General features: G+C 43.3%; 1 long non-coding RNA gene across 1 annotated transcript; it reads left to right on the top strand.

Moving 5' to 3' along the window:
* The first annotated feature begins 5,032 nt into the window (after positions 1-5,032).
* LOC141152915 (uncharacterized) lies at positions 5,033-19,459 on the top strand. The gene is made up of 3 exons (XR_012247194.1): positions 5,033-5,229; positions 18,906-18,973; positions 19,358-19,459. It is a non-coding gene; the product is annotated as an uncharacterized lncRNA (long non-coding RNA).
* The last annotated feature ends 1,614 nt before the right edge of the window (positions 19,460-21,073 follow it).

Genomic DNA, 21,073 nt, shown 5'->3' with positions numbered 1-21,073 from the left:
AAAAGTTAGCATGCACTGTGTCTATAGTGAAGAGGTTGATGCAAAGAGCTAGTATTGCCCGGAAAATGCAGGAAAATTAATTCATCGCACATTCATGAGGTACAAATGTAGTGTACATTTATTTACAAAAAAATCAAATCATACGGTGAAGGCGACAGTAGATGTTTCGGCCACTACATAGGCCTTATTCATTAAGTCGCTATTGTGTTTAGATTTGATTTGCATATGTGCCAATATATATGGGCAAGAGATGAGCATGAGCCCGTCGACAACTTTTTTATGGTTCCTGTGCTTCTCAGCCTGTGGGGACCTGCAATGGAGATGGCGCTCCTGCGCCTACAGCGGTGATTAGAGGACAGCCCCGCGTTAGGTGGTGAGTGGAGGGACCGGCGTACCCATGTCTTGCTGCTTGGTGATCTCACCACCTAAAGCGGGGCCTCATGAGCGTGCGATTAATTAATTTTCCTTCAGATTAGCTCCTGACTCAAAACCCAATTTTAAGTAATTATTCTGGCGAAAAGTCATCGGAAAACACCACAACAAACTTGCATACATTCCCCACTCACATCTCCCTCTTGGCGAGCCTTCAGACCTCCTCAGGAAAAGGATCGGAGGACCTCATCTTCTGGGCCTACCCTTCAGCCCCAGGCAAAGAGAGATTGGCTTTCTAGAAGGCCTTCTGCTGCCATGAGCTGCTGACCTGCATTCCTCCCATCTACCCGGTCCCTGAGCCTATACACATGTGGACCCGTAGAAGCGCCGTCACACGCAAAACGGCAGTTTTTGCTATTTTTGAGGTGTTTATTCCCACCACCCCCACCTGCAGGGCTGCAGTTTGACGGTGCCTGACTTTTGGTAGGACTCTAGGTGCCCTAATTGATTTTTTATGGTATTATTTTTTGTCTCCTTTTGGCTAATAACCTCCTTACAATATGTGGTCCCTGATCATGCAGACCTGCCTGCACTGCACTTTATTGGCAGTAATCTGATGGAGTCTGTCTCTGTTGTTCTGCAGTTTTCTGGCACATTGCACTTTGTCGTTTGTTTCTATGTATCTATCTTTGACTATTAAGTCTTCTGTGATTTGATATTTCGATAAAATGTTAATTTTAACGCCAGTCAAACTCTTATTCTCTTCTCTTTACATAATTGATTGAGTTGGTATTTATTACGCAGCTTCCAGCATTTTTTGGGCCGGTTATTCTGCGTTTTCTTTGGATCATGCTTTTGGCCTTTTTCGTTTTACTATTTTTTTGAACAGCTTAATGTTCATTTTTTGCTTTCTGTAAAGTAGTTAAAAATTCTATACATTTCCCTTCATCTTTTAAATTAGAAAACAGTCTGCAATGTTCCCAATGCATGGAAATAAAACTAGTATAAAGATTTTGTGCTTAACTCCTGTTTTTGAACACACTGCTATTATTTCGAACACACTGCTATTATTTTGAACACTACTGTAGGTATTTGGGAATTATTCTCACATCTTCATTTTCAACTCTTTACAAAAGTAATTTCCCACCAATTTATAAAGAGATCCGCTCCCTCCTGACGTGATGGATGTCCCTACCTCTATCTCTTTTTGGCCGTATCTCAGCAATTAAAATGACTATCCTCCCAAAACTATTATATTTATTTGAAACATCACCCATACCTGTTCCACTTAGGGAGTTAAAGAAGTTGTCCATTACTATAGAACATGCCCCCCATTGTTGTAAACGATGGAAATAACATTTTTAGCAAATACCTTGCACTGTCAATCTTGCCTGTGAACGGCGCAATAGCTGACTGCTCACAGGTATCACGTGAATCAGCAGGGAGAGCGTCACTGAGTCATGCCCGGCAGCCGGAACTTGACGTGACAGCAGTGGAGCAATAGCGCCGAACAGGCAAGATTGACAGTGCAAGGTATTTGCTAAAAATCTTATTTCCACCGTTTACATCGATGGGGGCATGTTCTATAGTAGACAACCTCTTTAAAATCACTCCAGGCAGCTACCTTGAGGTTTATATGGCCAGATAAATGCCATAGAATTGTGAGGTCAATCATGCTAACAAGTACAAGTTCAGGCAGCTTGGTAGTACCTCATTTTCTACATTACTATTGGGCTACTCATCTACAGAAAATCCCAGCTTGGGTCATGTAAACCAGCCTATACAAAGTGAATGGAAATAAAAAAAACTCTTGCTAGCACCTGCTCATCCTACCTCTCTGATTTGAAATAGCTCCTACAATCCCTCTTCAAATAAATTACTAGGCCCAATGAACCTTACTAGGAACATTTGGAGAACCTGTTCTAAAAAATTTAAATTATCACCTACAAATTCACCCCTCATCTCTTTCCTATTTCATCCACACTTTCCTGATCGTTTGACCTCTTCTTTGACAAATATTTGGACCCAAACTGGTTTATTTAATTTTGCAGATATAACTAACCGAATAAAAAAGAATCTCTTCACATATGATGAGATGAAGTCCGGATTTTCTGTACACAAGTTTTCCCCATTCCAATATATTAAAATAATGTATTTTGCTTCATCCTTGTTTCACACCTTGCAAGTTTCCAATCCAGCTCCTTTGGACGTTTATGCAGAGCAGGTCCCTCAACAAAGGGTCTGATCTATATGGTATCCTGCAACGTCCTGATTATAATCTCCTAATTAGGCACCCATACATGCTTAAGTGGGAGAATTACTTTGGAAAATCTATGGATGATGTGGAGTGGAGACTTGTTTGGTTAAGAGCACCTATTACAGCATCATGTATCACTTACAAAGAAAACCAGTACAAAATACTACATTTCTGGTATTATACTCCAGAACAGCTACATAAAATGGACACAACTATCTCTCCATCATGTTGGAGACGTGCATTATATAGAGGTACTGAATTCCATGTCTTTTGAGATTGTTCTTTAATAACCCCCTTTTGGATCAGTATTCAAGCTGTAATTAAACACACTTTTGGTCTGACCCTATCACTAGAACCTCAGGTTTTCTTACTTTATTCCCACAGATTAAAGGGAATCTGTCACCCCGTGGGAGATATCAGACCTCTACAATGGGCATACAGGTTATAGAAAAGTAAATCAATACATACCTGTATGGCCCATAGTAGAGGTTTGATTGCAGAGAAATGTTTTTATCAACTCCGTTTTGCACAGGCTTGGCATCCGGGGGACGGCAAGAAATCCCCGCCTATCTGTTTATTAATCCCTGCCTATATGCTTAGTTATCATATTCCCCCCCACACCTCCGTGACGTGCACTGTGCTCCCTAACTTCCAGGGCATGCGCAAAGCGCCGCTCACACAGAGCGCGCTTTTTTCCCTCCTGGCCCCGTCTGCCTGTGTAACAGTGACTGTCACTTCACGGCGCCTGCGCAATAGAACCCTGCGGCGCAGTGCACAGACAGACGGGGCCGGGAGGGAACAAAGCGCGCTCTATGTGAGCGGCGCTTTGCGCATGCCCAGGAAGTGAGGGAGACCAGTGCAGATGAGGGGGGGGGGGGGATATGATAACTAAGCACATAGGTGGGGATTTCGGGGATTAATAAACAGATAGGCGGGGGTTTCTTGGTGTCCCCCGGACGCCAAGCCTGTGCAATACGGAGTTGATAAAAACAGATTTCTCTGCAATCAAACCTCTACTATGAGCCATACAGGTATGTATAGATTTACTTTTCTAGAACCTGTATGCCCATAGTAGAGGTCTGATATCGGCCAGGGGGTGACAGATTCCCTTTAAATCCAAAAAACTATCAAACTCATCCTATACATATTCATAGCTGCAAGATGTCTAATAGTTTCACATTGGAAGCAACCCCCCACCCACCTTTTTTATCTGAAGACTAGAATTAAAGATATTAGAAAATATATGAATATCGTATTGCTATGAACGAAAATAGGATCGAAAAATTCAACCAAATCTGGTCTCCCTGGGATACTTTTCAGATAACCTTGAATGCTGAAAAACACTCCTTCTGACTCACTCAATTCTCTCATCTTTACATCTCAATTTCTACTCCTGTTCCTTCCCTTCCCTGTCTATTGTAAGTCTTGTTTGTCCTTCCCCCTTTTCAGATTGCTGTATATAAGAATTCTTAAACAATTTTCATAATTCACTAGTTTCAGAACTCATTGATTCTTTGTTATATAACTGGCTTAAACTGTCTTCAATGAAACATGTTGTATGTCTTTACACCAGTATTTTTATTTTCCTTAAATTTTATATTTTGTAAAACTTGCATTTTTTTCAATAAAAATTTACAATTAAAAAAGAAAAAAATTGGTAAGAAATAGGTGAACCTGCTCTGATGTCAGTAATGATGAGAAGATTGGACTCCACAAACATGCGGTTTAATAGACAACACGTTTTGAAGTATACAACTTCTTCATTAGGAAAAAAACAGTCAACACATGCAGTTATAAATAGATGAAGGGTTCAAATAAAATGACTAAATGGGTCAAAATAGTCATATAACCACGACTTGACATTTAACCTAAAGGAAATTACTTATATATGAACACCAAATAATTGTCACAAAATATTATAACAATCAAAAACTCTTAGGCTACATTTTATAGATTTTTCCCTGGCTAAAAGTGGGCCAAAACCAATTTTACAGGTCTATTATCCCCTCTGGTCATGTTTGCAGCTCTGCTTTGCCTACCATCTCTGGTGAGAGAACCAGGAGTCTGACTTTGATGTCAGGATCCTGTACGCTAGTGTTATAGCAGAAGATGAGGTCCCTCAAGTTCAAAGACCCCATCTATGCTATATAAGTCTGACGGTTACCTTAGGTCAAAAACAACAACTAAGTGTTCCTTCCTTGTATCAATAGAAACTAACGTGTCCTTGCTAGTCATCGGGTGAAATCAGATGCGCCTGATTAAATGTTTCAACTACAAACATAGGCGTCACGGGAACAGAAACCAGTTTTTGTTTGCACAGCTAAATTGTATGATCGGACCATATATGGTAAATCCGTTTCTGCCTCCAGGGTGTATATAAACCCTATGCTTTGTAATAGAGTTAGAGTCTGTTGACGCATACTACCTGTCTTGTGTCTTATTCTCTCCGGTACCGCATACCAAAGGATGGAAGGAGCAAGAAAGCAGTGACGACAGCTGGCGCCCGAACAAGGACTTGAGTTAATCTGCCCAGGGGTGCTCGACCGGTCCGAGACGTGGGACGAGCAAAGCTCTCTGTTGGTGATATATACAGCGCTGAGGTAAGAATAACTGTTATATTCTACCTAAATTATATCACTACATAGAAGAGACTCCCTCACCCCCGAGCGGTCGGCTCCCAGGTAATTCACAGATTGTTGTCTGGCTCAGGTCCCTTTGAACCAGTAGAATCCCCTCAGATAAATTGTCAGTCCTGCCTTCTATCCTTTGGAGAACTTAAGAATGACAGCATGGATCCGATGATTGTGCTGTGGGTGTGTCTCGGGATCGGTGTTTTGGGTCTGTTTTTCTGGTTGGCGTATAAGTCCTGGAGGGCAAGTAGTGGCGTGGTTCAGAAATCTTTGTGGCCCATTGTCTAAGTGATTGAGGAGTCTACTCTGAGTGAGGAGAACCGAAAGAATGGGGAACCAAAATTCCAAAGAAGGCGTTACAGCCAAAGACTTAGTAGTACGCAGAGAAGGGAAACAGGCACTGATTGGAATTGACAAAATATTGTGTAAGGTGGGAATGAATGAAAATGGAGAGATGAATGGAGAGAAATGGAAATCTTTCTTTAACTCCTATCATGGATGGCTGAAAGATAAGGGTCTGTTGAAGACAGTGGATGTATGGATGAATGCATGCGCTCATTTTGAAGGAAGAATTGAAGAATTAGGAAACGGATGTTACAGACTGACAAAAACCGGAATGACAGATTTTCCTCCCTATCTGCCCCCCGACGTCATCCCCACCCCAGTACCAGAATTCCCAGGAACCCAATTGCTGGGTTTGCCCCAGATGTGGACAGCAGAATCCCTTGACTGGAGATATCTGTGTGGCATGCGGAGGACCAAGACCCCACCCAGCTAGACTATTCCCAATGAGGATGGTAGTTGTGCCAGGAGCACCAGGCGCAGCATCAGCAGTAGGGGACGCAGTTGTTCCAGGTCAAGAAGCCCGTACAATGTTAATGTATAGACCATGGAGTCCTTCAGAACAATTGGCGTTGATTTCCCAGTTGCCAGATCCGTCCCAGTCCCCGATGGGTTTTGCCAGAATGATAAGAACCATACAGGATACGTATAATGCAACTAGGTTGGATTTACAAGGGGTAATTAAGGGAAAATTGACAGATGAAGCCCGCTATGATAGGTTGATAGACGAAACGTACAAGCAGTATGACAATAGGACCGGACCTGTAGACGCAGAACCCAATAACGCAGCGGCCGGAGTCCTGTTCACAACAGCATTGGTAAAGGCATGTAGAGACAGGCAGGGAGACAGGCAGGTTACATTAGAAGACCGGGTTCAGGGTAAGGAAGAGGACCCCAAAGATTACTTTTGGGCTCTAAGGAGGACTTGGTCGGAAATGGGGTTCATTCCTGAAAATAAGACTAGTGAGAGGGTATTAACAAGTGCTTTCATGAACGGACAAAAGAAAGAGATTGCAGAAAAGGTAAAAGCAAGTAGACCATAGTGGAGATCAGTGAAGGCAGAGGACTTGGCCAGGATAGCTCAGGGGGCACAGCATGACATAATACAGGCAAAAAGAGCAGCCAGAATACACATAGTAGAGACGACCCCCAGAAACAACAGAGGCAGAGGACGGACTGCAGGAGGGGGACAGAGACTATGTTACGGATGTAGAAAGCCAGGACATTTTAGAAAGGACTGTAGGACCAACCCGTATCCAGATGCTCAGAGTACGGGTCCTCCAGCCAACCAAACAACGCCCCCATAGGATGAGGGTAGCTTGCACATGAACCCCCTCATCTCCTTACCCCCAACTCCCAGTTGTATAGTGCAGGTGAACCTACCAGGGGGACATGAAATCGATTTCCAAGTAGATACGGGGGCCGACAATTCAGTAATTACGCGAGGTGATTGGCCATACACTGACACTGATTTTTCACATCATGTCATTGCCACCCCTTTCAATTCCCCGTCTGTCCTGCTCCCTGTCACTAAAAAAATTCCCCTGCAAATTCAAGGAGCTACTGTACATAGCCAGCTCATGGTATCGCCCCGAGGCCAATGTAACCTTTTGGGAAACGATGTATTGTCTCAATTACAAGCGCATATCGAATATCATCCTGATGGCACTGTCACCATGACCCCAGGTTTAAAACCAAGCACCCTTTGCAAAATTATGTCACTAGATATTGCCAGCATAGAAGAGACAAACGATTTTCCCCTGATATTGGAGCAGGCTGTACCGTACGACTTTTGGGCCTCAGATAACACTGATGTTGGTAGGTTAAGAGTTCAACCAGTAATGGTGAATCTAAAACCAGGAGCCATCTTGCCTCAACAGAAGCAGTATCCCCATAGCTCGGCTCAGGAGAATGCCATAGCCCAGCAAGTCCAAAAATTACTACACAGGGGAGTCCTAGTCAAATCCCAGTCCCCTTGCAACACTCCCCTGTTCCCAGTAAAGAAAAAGAGCGTGCCAGGACAACCAGCCGCATATAGAATGGTCCATGACCTCCGGTTGGTTAACAAAGCCACAGAACTTCTAACACCAGTTGTGCCCAACCCGCATACTCTTCTATCACAGATACCTTCTAACTCTCTTTGTTTTTCAGTGGTCGATTTGGCAAATGCATTTTTCAGTGTACCATTACATCCTGACTGCCAGTACCTGTTTGCTTTCACGTTCCAGGGCAGTCAATATACATGGACAGTGTTGCCACAGGGTGCCCAGAATTCACCCACAATGTACACTGCAAGTCTGCAGGAAATACTGGATGGATGGTGTGAACCACATATCGTTGTTCTGCAATATGTCGGTGACCTGCTCATTTGTGCCCCCTCCAGGAAACAATGTCATAATGCAACTATATCGCTTATGTTGTTTCTCTATCGCGCTGGCTGCAAGGCGTCGAAAGATAAGCTTCAGTTTTGTAAATCTTCAGTCACCTTTTTGGGACATTGCATTACACCAGGAGCCCGCCATTTGACAAATGCACGTAAAATAGCAGTACAGGCACTCACTGTCCCCATTAATGTTGCAGCCCTCAGAACTTTTCTTGGACTTGTTTCCTATTGCAGACAGTGGATTCATGCCGTCTCTGTTTTAATGCAGCCCCTCTATGACTGTCTTACCCCAACACCTTTTGTACTAACACCAGAGGCAAAAGACTGTTTTTATTCTCTCAAAAAACGTATTTTGGCCGCTCCAGCTTTGGGTACACCTAACTATGAGCTCCCATTTACTCTGTACCTTCACGAGCAAGCTGGACATGCAGCAGGAGTTTTAACTCAATCACATGGTGACAATCAGAGACCTGTTGCCTATTTTAGTGGCAGATTAGATGCGGTAGCCAGAGGTGCACCATCCTGTGTACGTGCTCTGCATGCTGTTGGACTGCTACTCCACAAATCTGCAGACATTGTTCTAGATCATCCGCTCACCGTGCTAACACCTCATGATGTCTATACTATATTGAATCAAGTGCAACCCGCTCACCTCTCAGCAGCACGTCATCTCAGGTTACAATGTGCACTGTTAATGCCTCCCAATGTTTCTTTACAGAGGTGTACTACTTTGAACCCAGCAACTTTGTTACCTCTCTCGGATCTGAAGGAGGGGTCAGGTACTGTGCTATTTAAGGAAGATCCAAGAGATGTTCCTCATGACTGTGTACAAATGATGGCACAAGAAACGGCAGGTTTACCTACTGTATTTGAACATGAATTAGAAAATGCAGATTTTGAATTTTTTGTAGATGGATCCCGTCATCAGAACGATTCAGGTACTTTCCATACTGGATATGCAGTTGTCTCCCTCAATGCAGTAATCAAGGCAGAACCAATGCTCCCACACCAATCGGCTCAAGAGGCCGAACTTAGGGCCCTAACCGAGGCCTGTAAACTAGCAGAAGGTAGTGTTGTTAACATTTACACGGATTCTAGGTACGCATTCGGTATAGCGCATGATTTTGGTCCAATATGGAAATCAAGAGGTTTCCTGACGGCAGCAGGTCACCCCATAAAGAAGGCTGATGCGGTGCAGCAGTTAATTGATGCGCTACAATTACCCAAACAAGTAGCTGTCATAAAGGTAAGAGCACATACCAGACGCACCGACCAGGTAAGCAGAGGTAATGCGATGGCAGATGCAGCAGCAAAAACAGCAGCCTGCAAGCCGCAACAAGGGTCAACAGTACGTCAGTTAAGTGCCCCTAAAAACCCCTTTGTGTCGGAGGACATCTTATCCCAAATGCAGGCTCAGGCTCTGAAGGAGGAGGTTGATAAGTGGTTGAAGGAAGGTGCATGCCTGAATGAAGCAAATGGGGTATGGGGGAAAGGGACACGACGATGCCTTCCAAGGGCACTGTACCCAGCGGCTGCCCAGATGCTACATGGGCCGGTACACCTATCTAAAACGGCTGTGATGAATGTGATGCAGAAACATTGGGTGGCACCAGGATTCTCCACCTGTATTGAACAACTGATAAAAGGGTGCATGATATGTGCTACACATAATCAGGGTAGAGTAGTTAAAACACCACACAAACACCCACCCCGGCCCCTCTATCCATTCCAGAGACTGCAAATTGATTATATTCAGCTGCCGAAGTCAGAATCATGGGAATATGTGTTGGTCTGTATTGATTTGTTCTCAGGATGGCCAGAGGCTTTCCCGATTGCCAAAGCCACGGCTGCAGCAACCGCAAAGAAACTGCTTGCGGAGGTGGTCTGCAGGTATGGGGTACCAGAGGTAATTGAGAGTGACAGAGGTACACACTTCACGGGTGAAATAATGAATGAAGTCGTGTCAGCTCTAGGAATTCAACAAGCATTCCACACCCCATATCACCCACAAAGTAGTGGTAAAGTGGAAAGACTGAATGGGACATTGAAATTAAAAATTCAGAAAGCCATGGCTGAAACAGGAAAACCATGGCCGGATTGTTTACAGCATGCTCTGTTTTCAGTAAGATACACGCCCAATAAAAAGACTGGACTCTCTCCATATGAGATATTGTTTGGCAACGTACCCAGCCTAGGGTGTTTCTATCCGCAAGCATTAGAAATGAACAACCATGTGTTAAGTTCCTACGTGAGGGCTTTATACAAAGAGATTAAGCAAATACATGATAATGTTTTCAGTTCTCTTCCAGATCCAGATCAAGACTCTAGCAGCCATACGCTGCAACCTGGAGACTGGGTGGTTATAAAAAGACACGTGAGGAAAAGCCTAGATCCACGGTTTGACGGACCCTTTCAAATTCTGCTGACCACAAGCACAGCCGTTAAGCTAGAGGGAAAAGAGGCCTGGATCCACGCGTCCCATTGCAAAAAGATACTAGGAGAACCAGCGGACAAAGAATGAAGACATTGTCTATACTTATCTGCATCCTTGCGACCACGGGTGCATGGACTAAGTTAGGCACCACAGATGGAGATGACAATAGATTCATTAAACACCATCTTGCTCTAATCGATGGACTAAAGGAGCAGAACCAGACTATTGCTAATTGTTGGATATGTACACATGCCCCTGTGACGTCCACTAGCATACCCTTTCTCGCTGTCCCAGTCTCATGGGAAGAGATAAACTTTTGGGTGAACTGTTCAGATACTTGGACCAATAATTCCACACAGAGATTATGGAATACCACTGTTGGGATTCCTGTAGTAGGGTGGACAGAATTTCCTTGGTGGCAAGGGAACCTGACAGGTCAAGTAATCCCCAGGTTATATCTAGCTTTTAAAGGAGGGGAGTGGGTACCCCGAAACAAAACAAAAATTACTGATTTTGGTAAGATACCTCAACAAGGGTTAAAAGTAAGTTTCAAGCCCACCTCAGACAGTAGTGATGCATTTAAACCTTCCCTGTTGGAAAGATATCTACACACCCCTGATTGGGTGAACAATGTTTATTTTAAAAACGGGACAAGTGATACCTGTGCCGACGTACCTCGCAATCTATAATGTAATGACAGTTCAAGTTATGAGCAGGGTGCCCCCACTTGTGGTGCACCCAACGCAGGTTATTGTTCTCCCTTTGGTCAGCAGCCTGGATGGTGTATGATGTCTAATGTTTCCAAGTTTGTTGATTTAGTTCACCGTTTAATACTGCAACATTCAGCATTATGGGATCTTCCCTCATCCATGTATTGGGTACGTGGAGACAAGGCATTCAAGTGGCTCCCAGTAGGAGTGACAGGAACTTGTACTTTAGCCAGATTGACACCCGCAACTTATATTGTTACTCCAGACCAGCTAGATCCCTTGTCTATCCTGAAACATACATTACATAAAAGAGCAGCAGATAACAATCCCAGGCCAAATGGGAGACCCCACATAGTTCAAATGGGTGGGGTAAACAAGTTTTTCAGTGCATTGTTTATATACCCTATGCTGACGCAAATGTGGGATAAATTAGTTGAGGTTACAGATTATCTGGATGATTAAATCTGGTATGTTTTAGAAATAATTAATGGGTCTCTTGCAGTACAGAATCAACTGATTATTGTCACGAACCAACATACCCTTGTACTAGATTATTTGACGGCGGCACAAGGAGGAATGTGCCAGATAATAGGGCCCGCGTGTTGCCACTATATAGATAATTCTAGTGTATTGACACTCAAACATAAATTAAACGATGTTGTAAAATTAAGAAAGCTTTATGATGAGGCCAACCTCAAGAACCAGGATTCCTGGTGGGCAAACACCTTTTCCTTTCTGAATCCCGCTAATTGGTTTAAAGGTATCGGTGGGTGGTTGGCTGGTATAGTGCAAGCTATTTTTCAGGTTTTGCTAATGTGTCTTGCGGTTTATTTGGTTTTTAAGCTTTTTCTAATGTGTATTCAGCGTTGTACTAAAAGAAAAAGAAAATATAGAGATTCATATTGATAAATGAAGGAACAAAAGGACGGAATGTTATAGTAGAAGATGAGGTCCCTCAAGTTCAAAGACCCCATCTATGCTATATAAGTCTGACGGTTACCTTAGGTCAAAAACAACAACTAAATGTTCCTTCCTTGTATCAATAGAAACTAACATGTCCTTGCTAGTCATCGGGTGAAATCAGATGCGCCTGATTAAATGTTTCAACTACAAACATAGGCGTCACAGGAACAGAAACCAGATTTTGATTGCACAGCTAAATTGTATGATCGGACCATATATGGTAAATCCGTTTCTGCCTCCAGGGTGTATATAAACCCTATGCTTTAAAGTTAGAGTCTGTTGACGCATACTACCTGTCTTGTGTCTTATTCTCTCCGGTACCGCATACCAAAGGATGGAAGGAGCAAGAAAGCAGTGATGACACTAGTTTGGACTTGGAGGCACTGGTCTTGCTGAGTGATCTTCACAGAAAGAAGCAGCCTGGGCGTCCCCCCTTTTTCTGGCTAAAGCACTAAACTGGGACTGACCTTCCAAAGGGTTATCGCACACCAGCCCGCAGCAGAGGTGAGGAGATGTGGATTCCCTGACAGCGTTTGGGAGATACAACACTCAGTCCAGGCTACAGAGGCCAGGGGAGAAGAAGTGCCCGGGAATCCCAAGTGTATTGTAAATTAGCAAGAGTCCCTGCTTTTCAATCCATCAGTCTGCTCACAGTGATTCAGAGCTCTGAAACAAGTGCCCATACATGTGATATTCAGAGGGGTTCTCCTCTCCCTCCTAACTGGCGATCCCTTGCTTAAAGTGACATTACACAGCTTTCGGCACTAAAGCGGCCATCTTGAAGGTCAGTGGACTCAGCAGCACACTGAAGCACAGATTCTGTAGTAGACAGCTTAATAAGGCAGGCTTAGAGTCCATTGAGGTGACCTCATAAGAAGACACCTTTATTTCATTTATTCAAATCTTTGGGGCACATATCACGCAGGTAGCCCCTTCAGCAACCCTAAAGAACTATTATAAGAGCTGAAGGGTGAAAAGGAGCAAAACCTTCCTGCCTAACACTACACGAGTTGTATAACCAGTAGTGATGAGCGAGCATGCTCGTCACTGCTCAGTACTCGCTTGAGCATCTCACTGCTCAAGATGCTTGGCGCTCTATGAGTATTTCCGGGGTGCTCCGGTGGGAGCTCGGGTCCCGTTCCCGCATGTTTGGCGCTCTCTAGATAGTCAATTATAGATAGCCAATTAACATGCAGGGATTGCCTGCCATTCACTGTAATGCCGTAGCCATGTTGGTTGTGGGCATTACAGTGATTGGCTGGCAGCATAGCGTCATCGGGTCTATATTAGACCTGGTGACCTTATGCTCATCACAGTGTACCCCAGAAACAGGCAGAGTAGGGAGAGGTGCTGCTGAGTGAGGGAGAGAATTGTTGCTTGTTTTAGTCAGGTATTCCACAGCAATATATATCTATCTAAACTAACAGTCCTTCTGAGAACTAATCCAGCTGCATATATTACTGGTGATAGCAGGAGTTAGGCAGGGTTTGTGGCGGTGTATACAGCACAATAGGGTCCATTGCACATTCTTGCACGTTCTGTCTGCTGTTGGTGTTACATATCTACATAGCCCTACATATCAGTGCCATTTTTTTTGTTCTTAATCCTGATTATTTGCTTAAAAAGCAATGCAGTACTTAATTTTTTTGCTTTATTTGCTTGTTAGCAGAATACAGGAAGATTTTTTTTTATTTTATTCACATTGCTTTATTGTGTAAGCAGAGAAACTTTTCCATCATCACACGTGATCCTATCACGTCGTTAAGTACGACCGGCAGTGGAGATGAGGGTCTATAGAATAATTTGGGACCTCATATAACATCTTGTTCAACCAGCAGGCAGTAGAGACGGAACACTTGACTCGAAAGGCTGCAGGAGCTGACAGCTGGAACCAGGGTCATGTTCCTCAAAATGGAGGGGTGACATCGCTGGTATGCGGTGGGTGTGATCTGACAAGAAAGGGAGCAGGATGAACCCTTCTTGCAAAATCAACGAGCCTGGGAGAGGGTCCTCGAGGCGACTCGAGATAGGGTTACCACCCCCGAGAGATCGGACTGTCCTTGGGGTTCCAAATCTCCTATGCAGGAGCAGGCGATGGTGCAGGTGACACAGGGGGCTGTCGCCCATTTCTACATCTCGGGTGCTCCGGCACTGCCCGAAGCAAAGTCACTCACAGCCCAGGCACCTGGCAATCGGGCTCCAGGAAGCAGGTGGGGAAGGAGAAGAAGTGAGGAAGAAGAAGGAGAAGAAGTGAGAAGGAAGAAGAAAAAGTGAGGAAGAAGAGAAAGTGAGGAGGAAGAAAAAGTGAAGAAGAAGTGAGGAAGGAGAAAAAGCGGGCACCTGAAGAGGATTACTGTATTAGCCTCCTTATCATTTTCTCCTGTCTTTGCATTTTGTGCAAAGCCTTTATGAGTGAAGAAATACACTGGTCAAAAAATAAAGGGAACACTTAAACAACAGAATATAATTCCAAGTAAATCAAACTTGTGTGAAATCAAACTGTCCACTTAGGAAGCAACACTGATTGACAATCAATTTCACATGCTGTTGTGCAAATGGAATAAACAATAGATGGAAATTATTGTTAATTATCAAGACACCCGCAATATAAAGGAGTGGTTCTGCAGGTGGGGACCACAGACCACATCTCAGTACCAATGCTTTCTGGCTGATGTTGGTTGTGCTTTCACACTCGTGGTAGCATGAGACGGACTCTACAACCCACAGAATTTGCTCAGGTAGTGCCGCTCATCCAGGATGGCACATCAATGCGAGCTGTGGCAAGAAGGTTTGCTGTGTCTGTCAGCGTAGTGTCCAGAGGCTGGAGGCGCTACCAGGAGACAGGCCAGTACACCAGGAGATGTGGAGGGGGCCGTAGGAGGGCAACAACCCAGCAGCAGGACTGCTACCTCTGCCTTTGTGCAAGGAGGAACAGGAGGAGCACTGCAAGAGCCCTGTAAAATGACCTCCAGCTGGCCAAAAATGCGCATGTGTCTGCACAAACGGTTAGAAACTGACTCCACGAGGGTGGTATGAGGGCCCGATACCCACAGATCAGGGTTGTGCTCACAGCCCAACACTGTGCAGGACGGTTGGCATTTGCCACAGAACACCAGGATTGGCAAAGTCGCCACTGGCGCCCTGTGCTCTTCACAGATGAAAGCAGGTTCCCACTGAGCACATGTGACAGACATGACAGAGTCTAGAGAAGCCATGGAGAGCGATCTGCTGCCTGCAACATCCTTCAGCATGACTGGTTTGGCAGTGGGTCAGTAATGGTGTGGGTGGCATTTCTTTGGAGGGCTGCACAGCCCTCCATGTGCTCGCCAGAGGTAGCCTGCCATTAGGTACCAAGATGAGATCCTCAGACCCCTTGTGAGACCATATGCTGGTGCGGTTGGCCCTGGGTTCCACCTAATGCAGGACAATGCCAGACCTCATGTGGCTGGAGTGTGTCAGCAGTTCCTGCAAGATGAAGGCATTGAAGCTATGGACTGGCCCGCCAGTTCCCCAGACCTGAATCCGATTGAGCACATCTGGGATATCATGTCTCGCTCCATCCACCAACGACACTTGCACCACAGACTGTCTAGGAGTTGGCAGTTGCTTTAGTCCAGGTCTCGGAGGAGATCCCACAGGAGACCATCCGCAACCTCATCAGGAGCATGCCCAGGCGTTGTAGGGAGGTCATACAGGCACGTGGAGGCCACACACAATACTGAGCCTCATTTTGACTTGTTTTAAGGACATTACATCAAAGTTGGATCAGCCTGTAGTGTGTTTTTCCACTTTAATTTTGGGGGTGACTCCAAATCCAGGCCTCCATTGGTTAATAAATTTGATTTCCATTGATGATTTTTGTGTGATTTTGTTGTCAGCACATTCAACTTTGTACAGAACAAAGTATTCAATGAGAATATTTTATTCATTCAGATCTAGGATGTGTTATTTGAGTGTTCCCTTTATTTTTTTGAGCAGTGTATATCAACTACACTTTCAAAATACTGTATTACCCTTCTTCTCATTTTTTCCTGACTTTGCACTTTGTACAAAGCTTTTATGAGTGTAGAAATACCTCAACTATACTTTCAAAATATTTGAATGAGTCCCACTAGTTGATGTCTTTCAGGGGTCTATGGATGACCCTTATAATTTTTTCATGGCTGTGCACTTTATGCAAAGCCTTTATGAGAGTAGGAGTATATCAACTACACTTTGCAAATATTTGAATGAGGCCCGCCAGTTGCCTTTCAGGGGTCAATGGATGACTGTTTAACCCTCCTTATATTTTTTTCCTGGTTTTTCACTTTGTGCAAAGCCTTTATGAGTATAGGTGTACATCAACTATATTTTCCAAATATTTGAATGAGGCCCGCCAGTTGTTGCTATGGATAACTAGATGACCCTCCTTATAATTTTTTCCTGGCTTTTCACTGTGCAAAGCCTTTATGAGTGTAGGGGTTCATCAACTACACTTTCAAAATATTAGAATGAGGCCCGCCATGATTTAATGACCCTCCTTATAACTTTTGTCCTGGCTTTGCACTTTGTGCAAAGCCTTAATGGGTGTCGAAGGGCCACAACTACACTTTCTTAATTTTTTTATTAGGCACTCCATTTGGTGCCTTCTAGGGCGCATGGATGACCCTGCTTGTAATTGTTGACAGGTTTTGCACTTAGTGCAGAGCCTTTGTGAGTCTAGGAGTACTACTACATGACAATTTGAACATAATGTGTATAAGGCCCTCCTTTATGTCTAATACAGGGTGTCCCGCTTCCATCAATTTTTCCATCAGACAAACCATTTATTACTAGCAGTAACCACGCTAGTTTGACCTAATCTTTTGGTGATCTGCCACTGCAGGAACCAATATTCATGATTTCTGAGATCCCCGCATGGAGGAGGAAACGCGTAGGGATATAAAATATACTTTCTGGTTGTGGTGGGTACACTAGCCTAATTTGACACTTGGGGACTTGCATGGGCACGACAGGGGAGACTAATTGATTATGAATACTCCTTTATATTTCCCTGAATCGCCTGTGGGTACTATCAGCTCCTGACCTATTGGTCCCCTGGCTATGGAAGTATCGTCAAGAGTGGTGAGACCAAGCCATTTTTTTATATTGAGCAATGGTTTATTGATTTTTGAGCATTGGCACTTTAAGATTGTACTTGATTCCTGGGTATTGTCTTTTTAAATGTATTATTAAAAGTTATATTTTAGTTTATCTATATAATATTCTCTCCTCCTGAATACTCTACATGACAATTTGAACATAATGTGTATAAGGCCCTCCTTTATGTCTAATATAGGGTGTATCTGAGTCCCACTTCCATCATATTTTGGCAGTTCTTGCTTACTTCATATATTACACTGAAATTTCCAATTTTGGTTTACTTAAACATTTTTATTTTTTTTTACTTTTTAAATTTTGGCTGATGTAAAAGTCAGTATACAAGATAGACTGTTTATTAACTCCAATTTCTCTTCCATTTTGAATGTTTTGTCAGTCCTTAAATTGGAGTAAAAGTGTGACACCATTGTTCTCAGCTGCGATCTGGGAGTCAGAGATGCTTCCAGGGGTTTTCCCCATGGAGTTCTCCTTCCATTCAGCACTTTTTCCATCCATTTGAACATTTTTACTGCCCCCACACCTCCTTGTAGGGTCTGCCAGAAAAATTCTCGGATTTCCCATTACACTCGCTACTCTAAACGAGCATCCGAGCATTAGGAATTGCTCGGTTCGACTAAAGAGCATCTGAGCATTTTAGTGCTCGCTCATACCTAATAATGATGATAAACACACCTCAAAATCGACAATAGACTACCTCAAAAGTTGCAAGCTGAAAGTTTTATAATGGCCCTCACAGTCACGATATGAACATCATTGAAAATCTGTGGCTAGATCTGAAAATAGCAGTACATACAAGATGACACAGGAATCTCACAGAAGTGGAAGAATTTTCCAAGGAAGAATAAATGAAAATCCCTTAAACAAGAATTGAAAGACTCTTGTATGGCTACAAAAAGAGTGTACATGCTGTGATACTTTCAAAAGTGGGTGCTACTAGGTACTAACCATGCAAGGTGCCTAAACTTTTGCATCGGCCCATTTTACTTTTTGAATTTTTAAAATGTAAAAGATGAAAATGAATCCTTTTTTTTGCCTAAAATACAAAGGAAATGTGTCATATTTAACTTGAGGTTTTTCATAGATCATTTCATCTTCAACTTGTTTAACTAGTCACAATAACAATAATTTTGACTAGGGGTGCCCAAACTTTTAAATCTACTGTATGTGCCACCTGTGCTGTCGCACAGGGTGCTAGCTGCCATACAAATGTGAAAGGCGACTGAGAGACAGGTGTAAGTTACTCTCTGCACTGCTCGCTGCAGTAACACCTATATGTAGTTTTATAGTGCTTTATTTAAATATGTAAATTGTGAACAATCAAAAATATATGTGAAAAAATCTACAATACCAAGCACCAAAACCTAAGAAAAAAACAAAATGAGCAAACACCCTGCAGTAAATAAAGCATGAAAATAACAAGGGGTAATTATTTAATTAACATAATTTTAATAAAAGTCCTGTAATGCTCTTATTGCATTTTATATTACTTTTTTAAAATCAATTTTTAATAAGAAAAAGAGCTGATTTGAATTTTTATGTGTTTTTATATTTTCTAAAATATTTTCTTATAGGGGACTTGAACCTGCTATCATCTGTAATGTTTTTACTGCATTTAATTTGCCAATTATTACGCTTGTGACCTAAGTACTATTAATATTTTCCTTTTCTTTTACAGAGACAGGGGAAAAGCATTCCCAGAATCTGTAATCTACACAGTCATTTTCATGGTTAATTCTATTCTTAGTAAGTAGATGCTGCATCCTGTAAGAAGATATCATGAAAAGCTCAGCAATTCTTTGTTCAGAGGTGACATTAAAGGGGTTCTCTCAGGCTAGAAGATTTGATAGTCCATTCATATTAGATTGGTGGAGTTCTGACTGTGACACCCTGCTGTCTATTTGAGTGATGAGACAGCTATAATACCATGCACAGCCACCACCAAAAGTAAGGATGTGTGTGCACCCCTTCAATCATCTGACAATTTGATATAGGGATAGCCCATTAAAGGTCCAGATAACCCCTTTAAATCTCTAAACTTTTTTAAATCATTGGTGCATTCTTAGGATTAGGTTTTCTACTGCAGTGACATGGAAATATCTGGTTGATAACTTGTTTTCTCTATTTCAGGAGCTGGCATCGCTTACATTCAGTATAGGTTCATTATTATTTAGTCTGAGCCATCGGAGAAGCAATATATCATCTGCCAGAAAATCCTTCTGTATATTGGGTTAGTTATTAGGTTTTATATAAAGTCTCCAGTAATACTCAGGACCTCAGGTTCAGTATAACTTATACTGTGGTGACTACCTGGAGTCCTGTATATTACAGTGGGGTGGATCCAGTTCCTATGTATTCTCAGATCTCCATGATGACCATATTAATGACAGTCATATATTTCTTCTCGTAGGTGAAAACCAACCCTACAGCCCACAGGATCGGTGCAGGAATGGCTTTTTTTTCTCCTTGCCATTTACAACTTATGTCAATCTGTGTACCTGTACAAGAGATCCTTCAGCAGCCGGTGCATCTGCCACTTTAGACTGGCAGCAACTTTGATGATGATTGTGTTATTGCTGACGTATATTTTTCAAAATAAGTCAGTGTGTTTAGGTGTGTAACGTGTGCTTCATTGTGATCATTATTTCATCGGACAGTCATGATTATAGAAAACACTATAATAATAGCATTCTGGTACTTTTCTTAACACGTCCTTCTAGTTGCTGTAGGTACTGTATGTGCGCCTACTTTTTCCAGCTACTGTATGTAAAGGCCTTTGTATGACGGTAAGTTTATTTCACGCTTCACCATTTTACATGTTTTATTAGTGTTCTGTGTAAAAGTAAATCATGAACTCTCAGTGTACAAATCTCCATACAAATAATAGTCAGTTGAATTAAGAGATACCTTCTCCTTTCTTTAAAAAGTTACTATTAGGAAGTTTCTCGTGCAAAAAAAATCAATTCCTTATGATTTTTGAAGTAGATACATTTTACTCTAACCTACATTAGCTTTTTGTTTGCTCTTATAGCATTGCAGGGGTTATTGTATTGAGGTTATTATCCTCACTTTTAAGCTATATCATCAATAACTATTGTAAGGTGGCTAATGGTCGCGTAGTTGATGGAAGGTATGTATCACAGAGATGGCTGGTCTCTGTGATGTAACCCGGAGTGTTTCTCTAGTGCATGTGACGCACCCCTGGGCCTGTGTCGCGCAGCGTTGCGCGCACGGGGGCTTACCCGGAGCCGGATCAGATGGGGATAGTAGTCTCGTGGCGGTGACCCGGTCCGTGCCCAGGGAGTCAAACTAAGTGGCGAGTCTGTTAGCAGTAGATGTTGGATGACTACGCCACCCGTTGAATGCAGCTTTGGAGCTGCCGCTGCAGAGCAGACCGCTGAGGCCGGTGGAAGGATGGTGCAGCGGGGATGGTATAACCCCCAACGGGAGGGGTATGGCCTCAGGGCAGCAGGTGTAGATGATGGGGGTTGTGATGGTGCGGTAAGGAGGCACAGAGACGTGGGATGCAGTTTCAGGGTTTTTACTCACTGGTGTTGCTTCGGTCACTCCGGCCTTGAGTGACCACCCGAGCCGTGCTGCGTCCACCAGGTGTGGGACTCGGCTAACCCCCAAGCAATTCCGGAACGTGGTCCTGAGCTCCCTTCTCTCTCTCTCTCTCCAGCCATCCCCACCAGGGATCCACCTTAGTCCGGTTCCCTTGGGCCTCTATATGGTAAAACCTTTTAAGGCTTTCCTGACCCTACTCGTGGTGTACCTTCCTGGTGAATGTGGTGAGGGTCGTGGCAAAACTTGACCACGACCTCCGGTTCCTGATTAAGGATGTTT

Source organism: Phyllobates terribilis, unplaced genomic scaffold (assembly GCF_046119375.1).
Source record: "Phyllobates terribilis strain yellow unplaced genomic scaffold, ASM4611937v1 Scaffold_7__3_contigs__length_470593459, whole genome shotgun sequence".
In the NCBI taxonomy this organism is placed as follows: Eukaryota; Metazoa; Chordata; class Amphibia; order Anura; family Dendrobatidae; genus Phyllobates; species Phyllobates terribilis.
The sequence above is the reverse complement of the archived record's forward strand: the minus strand, read 5'-3'. Positions and strand labels throughout refer to the sequence as shown.